This window comes from Otolemur garnettii, unplaced genomic scaffold, assembly GCF_000181295.1.
Source record: "Otolemur garnettii isolate 467f Iridium unplaced genomic scaffold, OtoGar3 scaffold00001, whole genome shotgun sequence".
NCBI lineage: Eukaryota > Metazoa > Chordata > Mammalia > Primates > Galagidae > Otolemur > Otolemur garnettii.
Genome location: NW_003852396.1, coordinates 64177427 through 64195819, shown reverse-complemented (window position 1 = coordinate 64195819; position 18393 = coordinate 64177427). Strand labels below are relative to the sequence as shown.

At 35.1% G+C, this 18393-nt stretch overlaps 1 pseudogene; it reads right to left on the bottom strand.

Annotated features, from left to right (window-relative positions):
* Positions 1–14197: 14197 nt before the first annotated feature.
* On the bottom strand, positions 14198–14349 carry LOC111724716 (annotated as a pseudogene).
* Between the last annotated feature and the right edge of the window lie 4044 nt (positions 14350–18393).

Sequence of the window (18393 nt, the reverse complement as noted above, 5' to 3'; positions counted from 1 at the left end):
CATAAATTCTGCATAGATTGCAGCTACACGTCACTTTGCACCTTTGTTATTTCTGTCTGCATGACTACTGCTTGTTCTTTGTCAGGAGTTTGGTTTGCCTTTGTTCTGTAAAGGACGATACATACATATGCAAATTTTATGTCTTACACTACAATATTTGGTGATAGAGCATTATCCTTAAAATACTTGATTGGGTGGAAGGAATAAAGAAGATAACTGACAATTACATTGCATATCCAAGAACTGAACAGAAAATAACAGTACATGTTGTTTCAAAATAATTTACAGGAAAGAAATAGCTGAATAATTCTTGGTCTATCTGAATTGAAAATTTCTATGTCTTCAGTGACTTCCATTTTTTTCCCATTTCATTTATAACTCACTGGATAAATTATTTTAATGAAACAAGTGTTATAATTCATTATTCCCATAATTATCAACACTTTCATATTTTTTACAAATAATTGTTGATTACTCCCAGGCATAAAACGAATAATTTCTATCCTGGTAAAAATATTTTTTATTCTGGTAAATGAGCAGAAAAGGAAACATAGAAAGATTTGTACAGTAGAAAAACACGATACATAGAAATCTAAATATACCAAGGCAGTTAACCAGCACATAAAATAATTCATTTTTCTTAAGAAATGAAAAATAAGTGCAGTGGCTCATGCCTGTAGTCCTAGCACTCTGGGAGGCCAAAGCAGATGGATTTCTTGAGCTCAGGCATTTGAGATTGGTCTGAGCAAGAGCAAGACTCCATCTCTAATGACAATTTTGTGAAAATTTTGTATATTTGCAAAATAATCCCACATATATTAGTTCACATGATGCTAAAAATAAATTTTTTAGGTAGCCCGGAAAATCGCTATTCTTATGTTACCAATGAGGAAAATACAGTTTAGGGAAGTTATAACTTGCCAGAAGCAAGCAAGAATCAGTGGTGGAGTTAAAACTTGAATTTGGATTATCTGACCTATGGCCAATGTAATGTATGCTTTTCTTTTTTTCAGCTGCCAACTCTGATTGATTGGCAGTGACTCTGGAATGCTGCGTGCAAAGGATTTTGAGATCCTCACCGTAGCAATTGAGAAATGGTGCTGTGATTAATATAGATGTGGCCGTAAGCATCTCACATTTTCTATTGCTTTTCCATATGTTTCCTCAGTTCACCATGACAACTGCTACAGTGAAATCTCTCTGAAGCAGCATTGTCTATCCATACATGTGCATTTTCACACCATTTTCTCATATTTGCCTTAATAATAATCAGGCCGATAAGCTCGATTTGCCATCAATCTGCTATCTCACCACTCTTAGCCTCCTTGTCACTTCTAACTCAAATAGACCAGCCCCTTTCTGGACACTCGTTTTGTATCCTACCTCTCTATGAAGCCCTTTCCTTTTTCCCATTATGCATTTAATTATCTCTCCTCCCTCTTTCTTTTCCTCTCTTGGATATTCTTAGCATTATTATTCTCTTATGCTATACTTTGTACATGGAACTTTGAATCTCCAATTTTGCAAGTTAAGGGCAATTTTGTATTTCTGTATTTTCTGAAATAAGCAGAAAAAATGGTAAGATTATCATTGCTGACAAAGAACTAACTACTTGGGATCATTTCAGAGAGATTGATTTTACAATCTCAGTAGTTAGCTACTTAACAATTAAAGTTCCTTCTTGCTTACATGAATATCCAGTCATGTCCAAGCAAGAGTCTTGTTCTATGCAGCTGTTAAGAAACTAGGTTCTTTACAAAAAATAGCTTTGGCTTCTTTAAATGCTCTGGAGTCCTACACTAAATTTTCTACACATATGTTTTGCTGATTCACAAACATGCCATCAAGTGTGCTATTTGTTTTTTGTTTGTTTGTTTAAATTGAAACTCGCCCTCTGAACATGTCTCCCCATATTCTGTATTTCAAGTGGGATTTTGATCACAGTAATTGGGATTTTTTTTTCCCCAGCCCTGAATGGAGATGGCTTCCTCAGAAGTTCCTGTCTTTTGAGCAAAGTGATTAGTTTGGAATGGTAAGATTTCTCCCAAACACAATTATTTTTCCCCAGTCCCAAACAAATATCAATTGTGGGATTCTTAACTCCACTATGCCTTACAGCATGATAAAGTTGCCAGTGGTAGGAGATGGTGAACCCGAATGCAAAAATAAGGTAGAGTTTCCCAGATAGAAAGATAGGCAAAGAAAATGATTCCTGGAAACACAGAAAGATCTCTGACAACACTGTTTGATTCTCTGGGTTTAGTCAAAGTCACAGTCACCTCTAGCTTTTTATCAAGTAAATTTATTGACTTCATTTAAAAAAAAATGGCTCTCAGCATCAGTGATATAGATCTTTCCTAAATTGTCTCCTTCTGTATTAGTTCTGGGTCTTCTGTGATCTTTACTTACATGATGGACTTTTATTTATTCATTTATTCATATTTTTTTTGAAGACAGAGGTTCACTTTGTCAACCTTAAGTGCTGTGGCATCACAGCTCATAGCAACCTCAAACTCTTGGGCTCAAGAGATCCTCTTGCCTCAGCCTCCACAGTAGCTGGTACTACAAGTGCTCACCACAACACCTGGCTATTATTTAGAGACAGAATCTCTGTCTTTCTGAGGCTGATCTCAAACTCGTGAGCTCAAGCAATCCACCCACCTTGACCTCTCAGTATGCTAGGATTACAGGTGTGAGCCACCCCTCCTTGTCATGATGGACTTTTAAGAGCAACCTAAATCCTACAGATGTATCCGAAACCTGATACAGCCATACACAATGTAAAGATAAATTCTGACAACTTGAAGTCACCTATTTAAATTTCTTTTAAAGCTCTAAATGGTCTGTCAGGCAATTAATAAGGAGATAAAATAAATATGCAAAAGAATAATTATTTAATTTTCTCATTAATGGTGTATTTCAGACAACTATAAAATGTATAAAATAAGGTTTTTGATAAATTCTTTCTTATTTTATGATTCAGTGCAGCTTGTGTGTACATAGGAAGTTGAAAAATGTCATATTTTCTATTTCTTAAAATTTACGACAAAGAAGAAGGGAGGAAAAGAGGAGAGGAAAGGAAGGGGGAGGGAAGAAGGAGGGGGGGAGGGAAGAAGGAGGAGGGGAGGGGGAGGAAAGGGGAGGAGATAAGAGAAAACTCATTGAAGTTCTAGATTTTCAGACAAATGCCGTTTCCTTCTATTTAGACACAACATGAGTTGCAGCATATTTTTAATGCTGGTTCTACTGAATAGAAAATGTCAAACACTGCACTGCAAAAAGACATGGAGAAATTTACAAACCAGCAGAATGTTATTATTTTGCCAGTTCTCACTTAATTTTAATTGCTATTTGAAATGAAGGCACTAAGCTCATTTGTGTAGAAAATTATCCAGGCTTCAAATCTAATAGAATTTGCCCTACTATATTTCAGATGAGCTTGGTACCCATGACCCCTTTCTTCTTTCACATTTCTCCTTTACAAAATTGAAATGTCTATCCTAATCTACTCCCACCATTGTATTTTGAAAGCAGATAATTTTTTTGTTGTTGTTTCACAGGTTCCTGGCTAAAGAAGAATTTTGTCTCAGAGTGAATCATATCTTGAGTCTCAGTTTTATCTGATTTACATGTGATTTGGGGCTTAGGGATGATACTGAAATGGGTTAAAGTCTGTGGGACTGTGAAGATGGCTGAATATATTTTGCAGGTAAGAAGGGCCACATTTCTGGAAGTAAAAGGGAGACTGAATTTTGTTCCTTCCAAAATTCATATGTTAAAGTTTTGACTCCCAGTACCTCAGAGTGTAACCATTTTTGGTGGTAATGTCTTGCCTTTACAGAGGTCATTAAATGAAAATAAGGTCATTAAATTCAGCTCTAATACAATATGATAGTTTTCTTTATAAGAAAAGGAAAGTTTGGACAGAGATATGTACAAAGAGAAGATAATGTGAAAACAGAGAGAGAAGCCTGGAACAGACCCTTCAGTCACATCCCATAGAAGGAGCCGACTCCAGTGTCACATTGATCTCAGACTTCTAGTCTCCAGAACTGTGAAAAACTAAATTTCTAAAGTGTAAGCTGTTCAGTCTGCAGTACTTTCTTAAGACATCTCTAACACATCAATGTAAATCAATGAATGCTGTTTTTATCCTAAAAAGTAAAGAATACAATCAGTATATCCAAGGAACAATACAGACAGACATGACCTCCATCCTCATAGGACATATAGTGTGGGTTGACTGAAAAACAATGGATCCTGTTGAGTGTTAAGATGGCAAAAGGGAACAAGACAATAGGCCTAATCCCCTCCAGAACAGAGACATCATTGCCAGGACCCAGAGGTTGAGTATAGTTTTAGTCATCTGAGAAACAGAAAATCCTATTTAACTTCTGTAGTAGATTAAAAAATGTTCATTATAATCCTTCCATCAAGAGATGGTATTCACCCATCTCTCGAATTGTGGCTGGCATTGTGGCTTGTTCTGACAACCAGATGTGGAGAAATTGATATTATGTGACTGTAAGTTAGGTCCCTTGAAGTTGTGAAGTGTCAAGGCTTACTTAGAATAAGCCATGTAACCCAACATGAACAGAGATAGCCAACTGAAGGAAGAGAGACCATATTGGGGGGCTGTGGGGGAGAAGAGGTGTTTCACTGAGAGTCAACCAAACAAACCTCAGAAAGCTGATAATTGAACTCCAGACTCAGATGTGAGCTCAACTTGGGCAAGCAGACTTGCTGAGTTCATCCCAAATCACTGATATGCCTCATTGATATGAACTAAGTAAGTAGCTATGTCTTTGAGTCCCTAATTTTAGGGTAGTCTATTATGCGGCCAAAGTTGGCTGATAATAGTTTTCAAGAATAATATAGAAAATTATGAAAGGTATAGGATGGTGATTTTTTGTTAATCTCGGGGTAGGGGGATTAACAACGGAAGACAAAGCAGCAAGGAGTTTAGGAGGGCCTAAAAGAGACATGTTAAACATTTGAGTACTATCCTTGAAAAAATAAAAAACCATTGATAAGGTTGGTGTTAAAAGAAAACAAAAAAGGAACTTTCTCATTTAGCACTGAGGCAGAGGTGTCCAACCTGAATGCTGATTTTGTGAGGACTTTTTTCTTATCTGCAATGTCAGATATCACAAAAAAAGTATGCATGGATTTTTTTTTTTTTTTTTTTTTTTGCTAATCAGCTTTCATTATTGGTTGTGTATGTGGCCCACAACAACTCTTATTCTAATGTGCAACAAAGAAAAAAAGGTTGGACTATAATAACAGGTAGTGAGGATTAGAAGACTTATGTGGTAGTGCAAACAAGATTATACTGATTGATGATGGAGGTGTGAGGCAGAGGAACAGACTGTAACTTCCAGGTTTTCTTATAACTACCATTACTGTAAGAAAGAATACTGTATGGTAAAGAGGTATGGATATGTGTGGATCACAGGGTGTCTTTTTTGAGTATATTGACCTTGATATGCCTACAAAACAGGACAGTGCCACTAGGCAACTGCATGGACATGTGTCAAACTTAGAAGAGTATCAGAGTTAGGGAAAGATTTTCATTAATTGGAAAATATTTATGGCAATAGAAATTAATAGTATCATTTAGCAAGTGTATATGTAAAAAGAGTTTTTAACCTTCTAAAATTTATTTTTCTTAATTATGTAGATTTTGCCAGCCTCATAATGCCTAAAGATTCTTGTCATATTCATGCTTTAATTAAAATAAATAAGATTCATTAGATTACAAAACAAGCCAACTATACTGCCATGTGTACTATTTTCAAAACAAATATGAAATATAGTCAATATATATATTTCTTAATTAAAACATTTATATCAAGATGTTCTGATGTTTAATAACTACCCTGACTTCCAATTTGGATGAATATAAATAATATTTGGAGATTCTTGGAACAATTATAATGAGATATGAAATTATCACTTATTTCTACTCATAATAAAGTCTTAGGCATCACTGTTACTAATGCATTTTCTAGCCTATATTTAAAATTTAAGAAAAAGAATCATTAGTTAGAGCAGGGGTTCTCAACCTTCCTAATGCAGCAACCCTTTAATACAGTTCCTCATGTTGTGGTGACCCCCAATCATAAAATTATTTTAGTTATGCAGGATGATCTTAGGCGACCCCTGCGAAAGGGTCATTCAACCCCCAAAGGGGTCATGACTTACAGGTTGAAAACTGCTGAGTTAGAGACTAGTGGAAATAAATTAAATGAGGTGGTTCCCCATCCAAGGTCATGGGGCTCTTATACACAAATTGTTCAAGGTTATATATGAATCTCAGGATAGAGTGCGTAAAAAAAGAAGTCTGTAGCAGAGTTCAGAATTTTTCTCTACTTAGTATAACAATTTAGGACTAGCTAAAGAGAAAGAATCAGTGAGAGAAAGAATCACTAGTCATTAGAGTAAACAGTAAAGCCAGAGAAGATGTCTTATGAATGACAAGAGAAAAAAGTAATTTTTATGGGGAGAAAAAAGGTCAAAATACGTTGAATCACACTTTAGAATCAGACAATCCTTAGATACAATTCTAATTCTGCAAAGCATTAGGTATGTAAATTTAAATAATATATTTAAATCTTTAAGCCTTGAATTCTTCTTGTGAGAGGATGGATTAATTTCATTAAAATTTCCAACTCTCTTGAAGGTCATAACATATATCAAAAAAAAACCTCTTTATTTTTCCTATAATCATGCCATTGACATTTGATTTTGAAATTCTGCCCACTAAAGAAGTAAAGTCTAAGCCTTTACATCTTGAATCCAGGCTTGTTCATGTGCCTTGCTTTGGCTAAAAAAGAAGTTTCAAATTCAAGCCTTAAGAAGCATCACATGGTTCTACTTCCACTGTTCCATTCTGTTATCACCATAATAATATACTGAAACTAACCTGATGAAAATAATGGAAGTATAGTCAGAGCCAATTAATTGGTTTCCCAGTCAAGGTGAGTTTGGATGTTCCAATAGTTTGGGCTCTCCTGGACATGAAAAAATCCAGCAAAGTTCACTTCATACTGGTCAAGGGAATAATACAAGAGGACATTTCAATTATAAATATTTAGGCACCCAACATAAATGCTCCCAGATGTGTGAAACAGACCTTGATCAGTCTGAGCAATATGATATACTATAAGACAATAATACCGAGGACTTTAACACCCCTCTTACAGAGCTGGACAGATCTTTAAATGGAAAGTAAACAAAGATACAAAGGACTTAAATGCAACACTAGAACAGCTGTGCTTAATAGACATATACAGAACATTCCATCCCAAAGCTAAGGAATATATATTCTTCTCATCAGCCCATGGAACATTCTCCAATATATATCACATCCTAGGACACAAATCAAACCCCAACAAAATCAAAATAATTGAAATTACAGCTGTACCTTTTCAGACCACAGGCAATAAAGGTGGAACTGAACTCCAACTAAAATTTTTTATCCCACACAAAGGCATGGAATCAAATAACCCAATGATGAATGAAGGTTGTGTCAAGAGATAAAAAGGAAATCATCAACTCCCTCAAACATAACAGCAATGAAGATACAAGACACCTAAGCCTATGGGACACAGCAGAAGTAGTCCTAAGAGAGAAATGAATTACATTAGATGCTACATAAACAGAAAGAAAGCACTTTGACTCATCAACCTAATGACTCATCTTAAAGAAATGGAAAAGAAAAAGCAACCTAATCTCAAACCTAGCAGAAACAAAGAAATAACCAAAATTAAAGCAGAAGTAATGAAACTGGAAAAAAAAGAATTATTCAGAAAATTAATGAAACAAAAAGTTGGTTCTTCAAAGAGATAAAATTGATAAACCATTGGCAAGATTAACTAGAAACAGAAAAGTAACTTTTTAAAATGACCTCAATGAAAAACAAAAAGGGTGAAATAACAACTGATACCACAGAGATACAAGAAATTATTTTTGACTACTACAAAACTATGCCCAGAAATTTGGCAATGTGGAGGAAATAGACCAATACCTGGAATGATGCCATCTTCCTATACTTAATCAGGAAGAAATAGGTCTCTTAAACAGACCAATATCAAGCACTGAGATTGCAGAAACAATAAAAAATCATCCAACAACAACACAACAAAAAAAGCCCGGGAACAGATGGCTTCATATCAGAATTCTATCAAAACTTCAAAGATGAGCTTGTACCTACCTTGAAGAACCAATTACAAAATATTGAGAATGAAGGAAACATCCCTAACACATTCTGTGAAGCAAATATCACCTTGATTCCAAAACCAAGAAAGAACCCAACTAAAAAGGAGAACTATAGAACTATTACAATAATGGATACTAATGCAAAAATACTCAATAAAATCTTAGACGATAAATTGCAGCTACACATTAAAAAATTATATATCCCAATCAAGTAGACTTTATCCAAGAGATGAAAGGCTGGTTTAACATATTCAGTCCATAAATGTAATTCACCATATAAATAGAAACAAAAACAAAGACCATATGATCATTTCAATAGATCCCCAAAAAGCATTTGATAAATATCAGTATCATTTTCTACCAAGATAACTTAAGAAAATAGATATAGTTGGCACATTTCTTAAGTTAACTGAAGCCATCTATGACAAACTCACAGCTAACATCATACAGAATGGAGTAAAAATGAAAGCTTTTCACTTAAAATTGAAACCAGAGAAGGATGTCCACTATCACCACCAGTATTTAACATAGGGCTAGAAGTTCTAGCCAATGCAATCAGGTAAGAGAAGGATAGAAAGGGCATCCAAATGGGGCAGAGGAGATCAAACTCTCCCTCTTTGCTGATGATATGATCTTATACTTAGAAAACCACCAGAAACTCAACTACAAATCTCCTGGAAGTGATCAAGAAATACAGTGACATCTCTGTGTATAAGATCAATGTCCCCAAACCAGTAGCCTTTGTATGCACCAGTAACAGCCAAGTTGAGAAGCAAATCAAAGACACAATTCCCTTCACAGTAACTTCAAAGAAAATGAAATACTTAGGAATATTCCTAACAAAAGAGGTGAAGGATCTCTACAAAGAGAATTATGAAACCTCAGAAATAGCAGAAGAAATTAACAAATCAACAACAATAAAAAGAGAGAGCAAGCAACCCCAATATAAGGGGGCAAGAGACTTGAACAGAAACTTCTCTAAAGCCAAAAATACATGAAAAAAAATGCTCATCATCAGAGAAATGCAAATCAAAACCACCTTGAGATATCACCAGTGAGAATGGTCCACATCACAAAGTCCCAATGCTGCAGAGGCTGGCATAGATGTGGAGAGAAGGGAACACTTTCACAGTGTGGGTGGAACTGCAAACTAATACCTTTTTGGAAGAAAGTATGGAGAATCCAAAAAGAACTCAAATTAGATCTCCCATTTGATCCTGCAATCCCATTACTATGCATCTTTTGCTTACTTTATTGTAAGAGTACAGTATGTAATACATTTATAAAATATGTGTTAATTACCACTTGTGTTACTGGTAAGGCTTCTGATCAACAGTAATACTTATGTTTTGGGAGAATCAAAAGCTTTACATATATTTTTTGACTGCATGGGGAGTGATCACCCCAACTTCTATGTTGTTCAAGGTTCAAATGTGCATTTTAGTAGAGATTGAGAAATTGTGCAGAGTGAAAAAAGAAAAAGTCAAGAGGTGATTGTAATAAAGGCTGATCAGCAAAAGAACTCTTGTTATCAATTGGTGATCCTACTACTCTTCCAACAGGTTCAATGAAGTAGTGATAGCGAATCAGGAAACAAAAGAAAACTGTTTAGAGGAGTTGAGGAATCTAAAGAAGATGAAAAGAAGGCAGAATGCTAACAATAATCATGCTTATCATTTCTGTAGTTCAGGCACTATACTAAGTATTTTATATATGCATTTTTAATTTAATTGTTTAAAAAATCTTCATAACTTTTTCAACCTTCTTTATAGATAGTACAGGAAAAATGCAGGTTATGAATTATCACTTGCCAATTTCTGTAACTTTCAAGAAAACACTTGGTTTGACCCATTCTGACAAGGTAAGAGTGGCTCAGTTTATATTCCTCAAAAGGTAATTTTTATGTAGCTATGACCCCATCTAACGGATTTTGTATTATTGCCTTGCAATATTCTTCAAAAAGAGGTTGCACAGCATTGCATTGTTTTTGCGACACTGATATAAAGCAGTACAAATCTCCAAATGTTTATGTAGTTGTCTACATCTATACTTTAGCTACTTGGCGGAGAACCTAAGGAAGCCCGAAACAGGAACCAAAGCTGGTAAAGAAGACAAAAGATTAAGCTCCAGGCAAAAGGAGCTGTGTTAGAATCCCTGTATCAGTTATAGATGGGTCTTCAGAAATGTAGCCAATTTCTTATGCCTCGGTATCCTCATCTTTAAATTCAAACATTAATTTTATTTCTACATGAGATTCTTATGAACATTAAACGAGATGGTACATGTGAAGTGTCTGGCACACTGATAATTATTTACTAAGAGTAATCTGGTACCAGTGAGGAATAATACCATGCTAAATAGAAAAACAAGATTAATATCTGAATTTAGTAATAGTGTGTGTTTAGACAATACTGACAACAATTTAATACAAGAAGTAGATGCAGATGCACTAGTTCTATAGTAAAGCATAATTCTTTATTTCTAATAAGGAATGACTTAGGAGCATGAATATAGTATGAAGACTCTGGAACAGAGGTTTCTATTTCCAGACTTCCTGGTGTCCTTGGGAGCTTGGACGTTTTCTCTTCTACATGAAGTAGGTGGACTCTAAATTTCTTTTGGAGAAAATATTCTGTCAACTTGGCCAAATTAAAAATTTGAATTTAATATTCAGAGAAAATATGACTCATCCCCGGGTGTATTCAGCAGAGAAGATAAGCGTGAACGCCTGGTTTAATGGACTTAAGGTACCTTGCTCTGACTTTGTCAGCCCATTGGCTCCAGTTTGGTTCAGATGTTGCTTTATGTATAGCCAAGGCAATAAAAGAACTCTATGAAAGAAACTGGGGATTTTCCAAAGACTGTTGCTGAGTGTCCCAGTTATTTTGAAATCTATTATCATAAGAGAAATAAAGCATTAAAATGGATAACTTCTCCAGTGGCTCTCAAAGATGAAAATGTGGACGCTGCAGAAAGGCCTCAGGATCTTCTGTTCCACAGATTAAACTTGGCAAATTAATGTGGAGCCAACACAATGAGAGAGCAGTGGCACTGGGGAAGCTTAAGGGTGGTGCCAGAAGTATCCCTGTAATGTGCTGCCAGGAGATCAGCCCGAGGGATCTTCTTCCAGCTCTGGGCAGTTTCTGGACTGAAATCCTGTCTAAACGGAAAAAAAGACAACGCTGATAGAAATAGAAGGACTAAGCTATATGAATTCAGAAAGCAACCTTCTGCGACCTTGTTTGTTCTTGACTGTGCTCTCATATATGGCATATGCACCATCAGCCTCCTGGTGTTTTCCTTGATGATCCGAGAACTAATTCAAAACTCTAAGTCTTCTTTAATTATTGTGTACGTGTGTGTACTTTAAAGCTGAATAGTCCACTCATTTCCTATTCAATGCATTACTTAGGCATCTTACTGGTAACATTTAATTTTTTAGTACCTTGGTAAGACAAACTCACTCTTTTTTTGAGACAGAGTCTCACTACATGGCCCTCAGTAGAGTGTCATGGCATCACACCTCACAGCAACCTCAAACTCTTGGGCTTAAGTGATTTTCTTGCCTTGGCCTCCCAAGTAGCTGGGACTACAGGTTCCCACCACAATGCCCGGCTATGTTTTGGTTGCAGTTGACATTGTTTAGCAGGCCCCAACCGGGCTTGAACCCACCAGCTTCCGTGTATGTGGCTAGGGCCCTACTCACTGAGCTACGGGCACTGAGCCCAAAGGCACTCTTATTACTAAAAATTTACCAAGTCTTGCAGTTTAGGTTTTATCACAGGTTCTAACTTCATAGGAAGGTTGGATGGTACACGCACAGAGGCAAGTGTGTGGAAATCATCTGATGCTCAAGAGGAAAGGGGCTTTAAAATTAGCACAAGTATCATGTCATCTGTTTCATAGTCATTGGTATGTTTGCTGTGGTTCCTCTTCTTTTGGTTAATTTAAACAGCAGAATCTCTGTAAGTTGACCACCCATGGGACTGCAACACATTGGTCAACATACAGAGGTGGGCAACATAAGGAACCATGCCTACCGTGCTGACATGTACAGGAGGTGCATGTCTGGTCTATGAAAATTCTGGCATTTAAGGAGGTAATCAGTGCAGGGAGGTGTCAAATATGGGGGTTGTACTGTATTTTTTTAGGTAATCTCTTCTCATTTTTTTAATTTAATTTTTTATTAAAGCATAACTGTATACATTTATGAGGCTCAATGTGATAATTTGATACACAATGTGGACTGTTTAAATCAAACTGATTAACATAAATATCACATCACTTATTTTTTATGGTAAAACATTTATAATTTATTCTTAGTTATTTTGAAATGTACCCTTGCATTGTGCATATTATGCAAGATCCCAAGTGCCCTCCCTCCTCCCACCAATCGCCCTCCCCCTCCTCTACCCTCTTCCTCCACTGCCCTCTTTCTTATTAGACTACATTTGTGTTTTATCATTCATATGGATGTGTAAGCATTTATATACTGGTTTCATAATAGTACTGAGTACATTGGATACCTTTTTCCCCTATTCTTGAGATACTTTTTGAAGAAGGATATATTCTAACTCCATCCATGAAAATATAAATGATGTAAGGTCTCCATTTTTTATGGCTGAATAGTATTCCATGTTATACATATACCACAATTTGTTAAGCCATTCAATCTCCTAACCCCAGTAAGAATAGCCCACATCACAAAGTCCCAAAACTATGGATGGTAGTGTGGATGTAGAGAGAAGGGAACACTTCTAGAAAGCTGGTGGGACTGCAAATTAATACAACCTTTATGGTAAAAAGTATGGAGAACCCTTAAAGAATTAAAAGTTGACCGATCCTGCAATTCCATTGCTAGGTATTTACCCAGAAGAACAAAAATCATTTTACCATAAAGACATTTGCACCAGAATCTTCATAGTAGCCCCATTAATGATTGCCAAGTCATAGAAGCATCCCAAATGCCCTAGTATATTTTTTAAATACTTTCCAGATTGCTTTTTTTGTGACTTGTGTGGTTATTATTGTTATTTTGTTCTGTATGCTTGTTATCTCACACTTTCTTTTCCTTGAAAGTAAAAAACTTTTGTTAGGCAAGCTGTGGAGTCTCTTGGCTCACTTAAGTGGTTCTAAATATTCTTGGATTTCATAATCCCACAACGTTGGAGCAATCTTCATATGCCCAGGGCCTTTCCAAGCCAGATTTACTTGTTTTTCAAGATGCCACTGGGAGAAAATATCTTCCTGAAGCCCCACTGGGATCCTTCTTGATGTGTGACTATGATGCCGTTGTGTTGCAGGGCTCTTCAGGTTGGTGGTTTTGGTTGTTTGCTGCAAAACAAGGCACCTAAACTCAAAGGCAAAAACAATAATCATTTTGTTATGCTCAGTGCTCCTGTAGATCCAGATGACAGAAAGGACCCATGTACAGCAAGGACGATGTCATTCATTACAATGTCTGTAGCCCGACTGGGAAAACCTGAAATCTGGGGGTAACTTGACCCCAGAAAACAACAAAATTATCTCCTTTGATCACAAGTCTGCTAGATTGTGCTGGATGCTTTAACCTCTAAGCGTCATTTTTCACTTTATTAATCTGCAGGTAATTTTGGTGTCTAACTCATGGGTTTCATGTGAAATGTATACTTTTTTATATATAAGCATAAGTAGACCAGCAGGACTGTATGTGTATATGTCCGCCTGTGAAATTATTTGAACCAAGTAGATAAGCTTTGTATTTTATTCACATATGAGGCCATAAAGTATCATAGCACAAAGAAAGTGCTCTTTGAATATTCCACATGAAAGACTGTAGAAAAGGTTTTTATTGTGGAGTCTACTGCAAAGTAAAAGCTCAGAAATATGTTTTTGCGTGAAAAAAAATAACGTATTTCTTAGACTCCATCCCTAGAGCATATGGTTTTGAGGACAGCCACTGAAAACATACTATCTAAATCCTTTCTTTTTTTCCAGAGAAGGAAAATGGAGCCCCTCCTACCACAAATTATGCAGTTGAGTTTGATGATGTCACAAATTTCAGTGCATGTGATCCAGAATGCAATGGATAAGTTTCACCGTGGAAAAAGCACCTTTATGATTAGAATATCGCCCCTCTCAACTAAGCATACTAAGTTCTAACACGAGCTCCACTATTTACAAGCAGTGGACCAGGCCTGTTTTCTTATATGTACAATAACAATGATTAAAAAAAAAACAAAAAGTTCCTATTTCTTGGGGTTCTTGTGCAATGTGTTGGCATTTTTGGAATGCCACACAAGATATGGAACCACTTAGAGACACCTTATAAACTGCTCTGGTATCATTGATCAGATATTAGAAAATGGGTTCCTATGTTAAAGCACTGAATTCTGAGGACTCCAGAAGCCAGCACAGATAATGCTGTATTATAACCCTGTAGATTATATGCCAAATGTTTACAATATGTCTCTTCACTATTTCAACATATTTATCTTAAATTCTCTCTTATTACTTTATTTACAAATATTTTTGAAGACATGAATATCTTAGTTCTGCTCTCAAAAATAAAGGAGATTTTTCAGATATTAAAAAGAAAGATGCCCCCAACCCTCCCTCTTGGTATTCTGTTTGTATTAAGCAGGTTGTGATAATCAAAAGAACCCCAAGAAGTGAAAACCCAAGCAGAACAGAAGTAGAAGTAAATAGTGCTGCTACTGTTCTCAATTTGAACATTCTTTTTTTCGATGCTAACCTTGAAAATTGTGAGCTCAGTCCTTTTATGCTAGATGAGATTTCTTTCCAGCTCTGTTCACTGAAGTCATCTGTATCACCTTCCCACCATTGCTATAAAAACCGCTTTCCATGATGTAGTCGATTTTGGAGGTTGAGTGTAGATGGGAGGCATAAAGTAATCTAATTAAACTAATTGAAAACAAGATATAAAAGTCTTAACCTTCCCAGAGACATTTCAATTTCAAATGAGGTAGTTTATTAAAAGCAATGAATCTTTAGTTGATGAAATGTCAGGCTGTATAATAAAACTAGAGAAACTTAGCATTTATTGAGAGTCCAGTATGTACTAGGATTTTGCATACAACCATTCTTAAAATAGACATATGTATTAATGCTCTATATAACTTCAAAAGTATATATTTTTGGGTGAAAATTAAGTATAATTGGATATGTCTAAATTTTTATATAAGAATATATTTTGAATGACAAAGGCATATAAACTTCACAAATATAATGAGATATGTAGAATTTTTAGTAATCTGAATACACCAAACAAATAGAAAATAGAGCCATTTTTCTTGATTCACAGAATGAAGTCCACTTTATAGGTCATCTTGTTATAAGTATATCTCTTTCTGTTTCCTTTTTAAAATTATTTTTTTGAGGTAAATACAAGTTGAGAACTTTCTTTTTTAAATTAAATCAATGCAATCATAGGGTACAATGTGCTGGTTTTATATACAATTTGAAATATTTTCATCAATCTGGTTAACATAGCCTTCATGGCATTTTCTTAGTTATTGTGTTAAGACATTTATATTCTACATTTAGTAAATTTCATATGTACTCTTGTAAGATGCACCATAAGTGTGGTCCTAGTAGATATATCTTCTTAACTGGAAACCTGTTGCCATCCAAATATTCCATAAATACATTACAAACATGAAAGCAAGTATGGTATGTTCATTCTCAGAATTTTTTTGAAAATAAGTTTGCATTATTGCCCTTGTTGTTCTGGTAATAATTTCTTGAGTTATTAACATTTTTCTTTGTGCTCCATGGAACTCAGATGTATTTTGTAGTGACAGCCCCCTTCAGCATCAACATGTGATTTCTGCAATTTCTTTTTCTTTTTCTTTTTGCAATTTTTGGCTGGGGCTAGGTTTGAACCCACCACCTCCAGCATATGGGGCTGGTGTCCTACTCCTTTCAGCCACAGGAGACACCCATCTGCAATTTCAATATGGGCAGATCAAATACCTGAACACACACAATTATACAGCTACTGTGGACAGTTCAACTTCATGTCACCTGATAGATATTGATCTTCTGGTGTCAGAGAGTTTCATTTTTATTCTAAACATTGTGCCATTCAATGTAGTAGCAAAAAAAAAAAAAGTTTGTTACTCAAACATGATTTTTGATAAAGAATATCCTTCAGAAAGCTCCTGGAGAAGTAAAGAAAGATCAGTAGCATATTGAACAGACAAAGGGATTTTGTCAAAGCAGACACTGCATAATGATCATCAGTATTAAAATAGCAAATTGAATATTTTCACACATCTGTTAATCAATATACTAAAAAATCTCCTTAAACATTTTTGTTCCCTAGTTTCCAAAGTTTTTAAGAAAAGGCATAACCCTTTGAAGGGTATAGAACTTCACAAGTAATATTGTCTATTTCTGGTATACTTAGTACTGATTTAAAATGAAAACTTATTGGCATTTATCAAATCTTTTGTGATATTGTATCTACATGATAGACTCTTATCTATTTTATGCGTATAACTGTTCCACTTCAACATCATTTTATTCATCTTTGGCATCAATTCCTTGAAAGTCCATAGCATGAGGACGCTTCACTAAGAAAATGGCAAGGGCTGGATTAGATGTAGCTTAGCACCATTAGATGTGATACTTCTCATAAATTTACAGAAAATATGGTAAAATATACTATGTTAATTCAGGAGGTCTCTCTGATTCATTGTAAGTGTTAATATTATTCCAACATTCAATGAATAAGATATATTTTACCTCCAGAATAACTTACATGATTGTATACATATATTATTTTGTATTTATGGAGAGACTTTGCCTATTTATAAATCTGAGGCTACTTTTCTACTTTTCCTGGGCTTCAAACCTTTAAATGCAACAACTAATTCTTCAGTAGCATCCACATTTTGGTATCTGTGTTTATCATCTGAAATCTGTGCTTTCTATTCCATCCTACCCACTTTCTCCAATGTCCATCTCATTTTTGTGATTTTATAGAGCCCAGGGTAGAAATCAGGTATTGTTTTTGGTGCTTCTACAAGAAATGAACTCATGGCATTGCTTGGAGCAAAGAGACCTAGGCAGCTGAATTTTTCAATTTAGTTTTATTTATTGTCAGTTTCATCTTTTTAAAACTTTTCCATAGAAGCAAGGATTTTTTTTTTTCAGTAAGCTATCTGACTTGCCTGAAGAAATTTCAAATCCCAAGTGTAGTTATTTGTTCTTTATCTATTGTCAATACATTAGGGCCATTCTTTCTGTCTGATTGTGGAATTAAGTCAGATGACAAAAAGTCCCAACTTTGGGGGATGAATTACCTACCACACTGACTGATCTATTTGATCAATTCTATTCAAACTCTCCAACCACGAAAATGTCAAAAATATAAAGACATCACATAATTCTCAACCTTGAAGACCTGTAATAATCTCCTGCTGCATTAGAAAGTTAAACTTAAGCATAAAAGGAACAGTATGTTTTCAAGGTAAGAACATCAATTACCTAACAAGTTGCATGTGCTGAAATAGACATTTTCCTTTAGATCATCTGAATCATACATCCAACAATGGCAAGTGATAAACCACAGTAAGGTCAGCTCATTTGATGATAGCTGTCTAACAGGATTAACTGAGATGGTACTGTGCATTATTGCATTAACACTGAGTCAGATAGGGGGATTTGGTATATTTCTGGTAGTTAAGCCATTAATTTAAGAAATCATCTTTGACCAGCAGCACTCAAAGTGTACTTTCTAGTTTTCTTAAGCATTTGTTGAAAATATTATCCTATAACATTATTGATACATTCTTTAGAATGTGGAATCTTATTAAGTTTTCATCTAGCAAAGAATTTATAACTAAGACCTCAAAAACAATGATTACAAAAGTCAATGAGAAGGAAATAATTAAATTAAATAATTTCTGAACAAAAAATAATCAACAGAGTAAACATACAACCTGTAATGGTACAAAATATTTACAGACTATGTATCCAATAAAAAACTAACATCCAGAATCTAAAAGGAACTCAAACAAATCATCAAGAAAATAAGAACCCCATTAAAAAGTAGGCAAAGTATATGAACAGATTTTTTTTAGCAAAAGAAGATATATAAATGGTGCAGATACAGTGAAAATGAAATTCAAGTATCTGTTGGTGTACTATTCAGAACAATTTCACAAT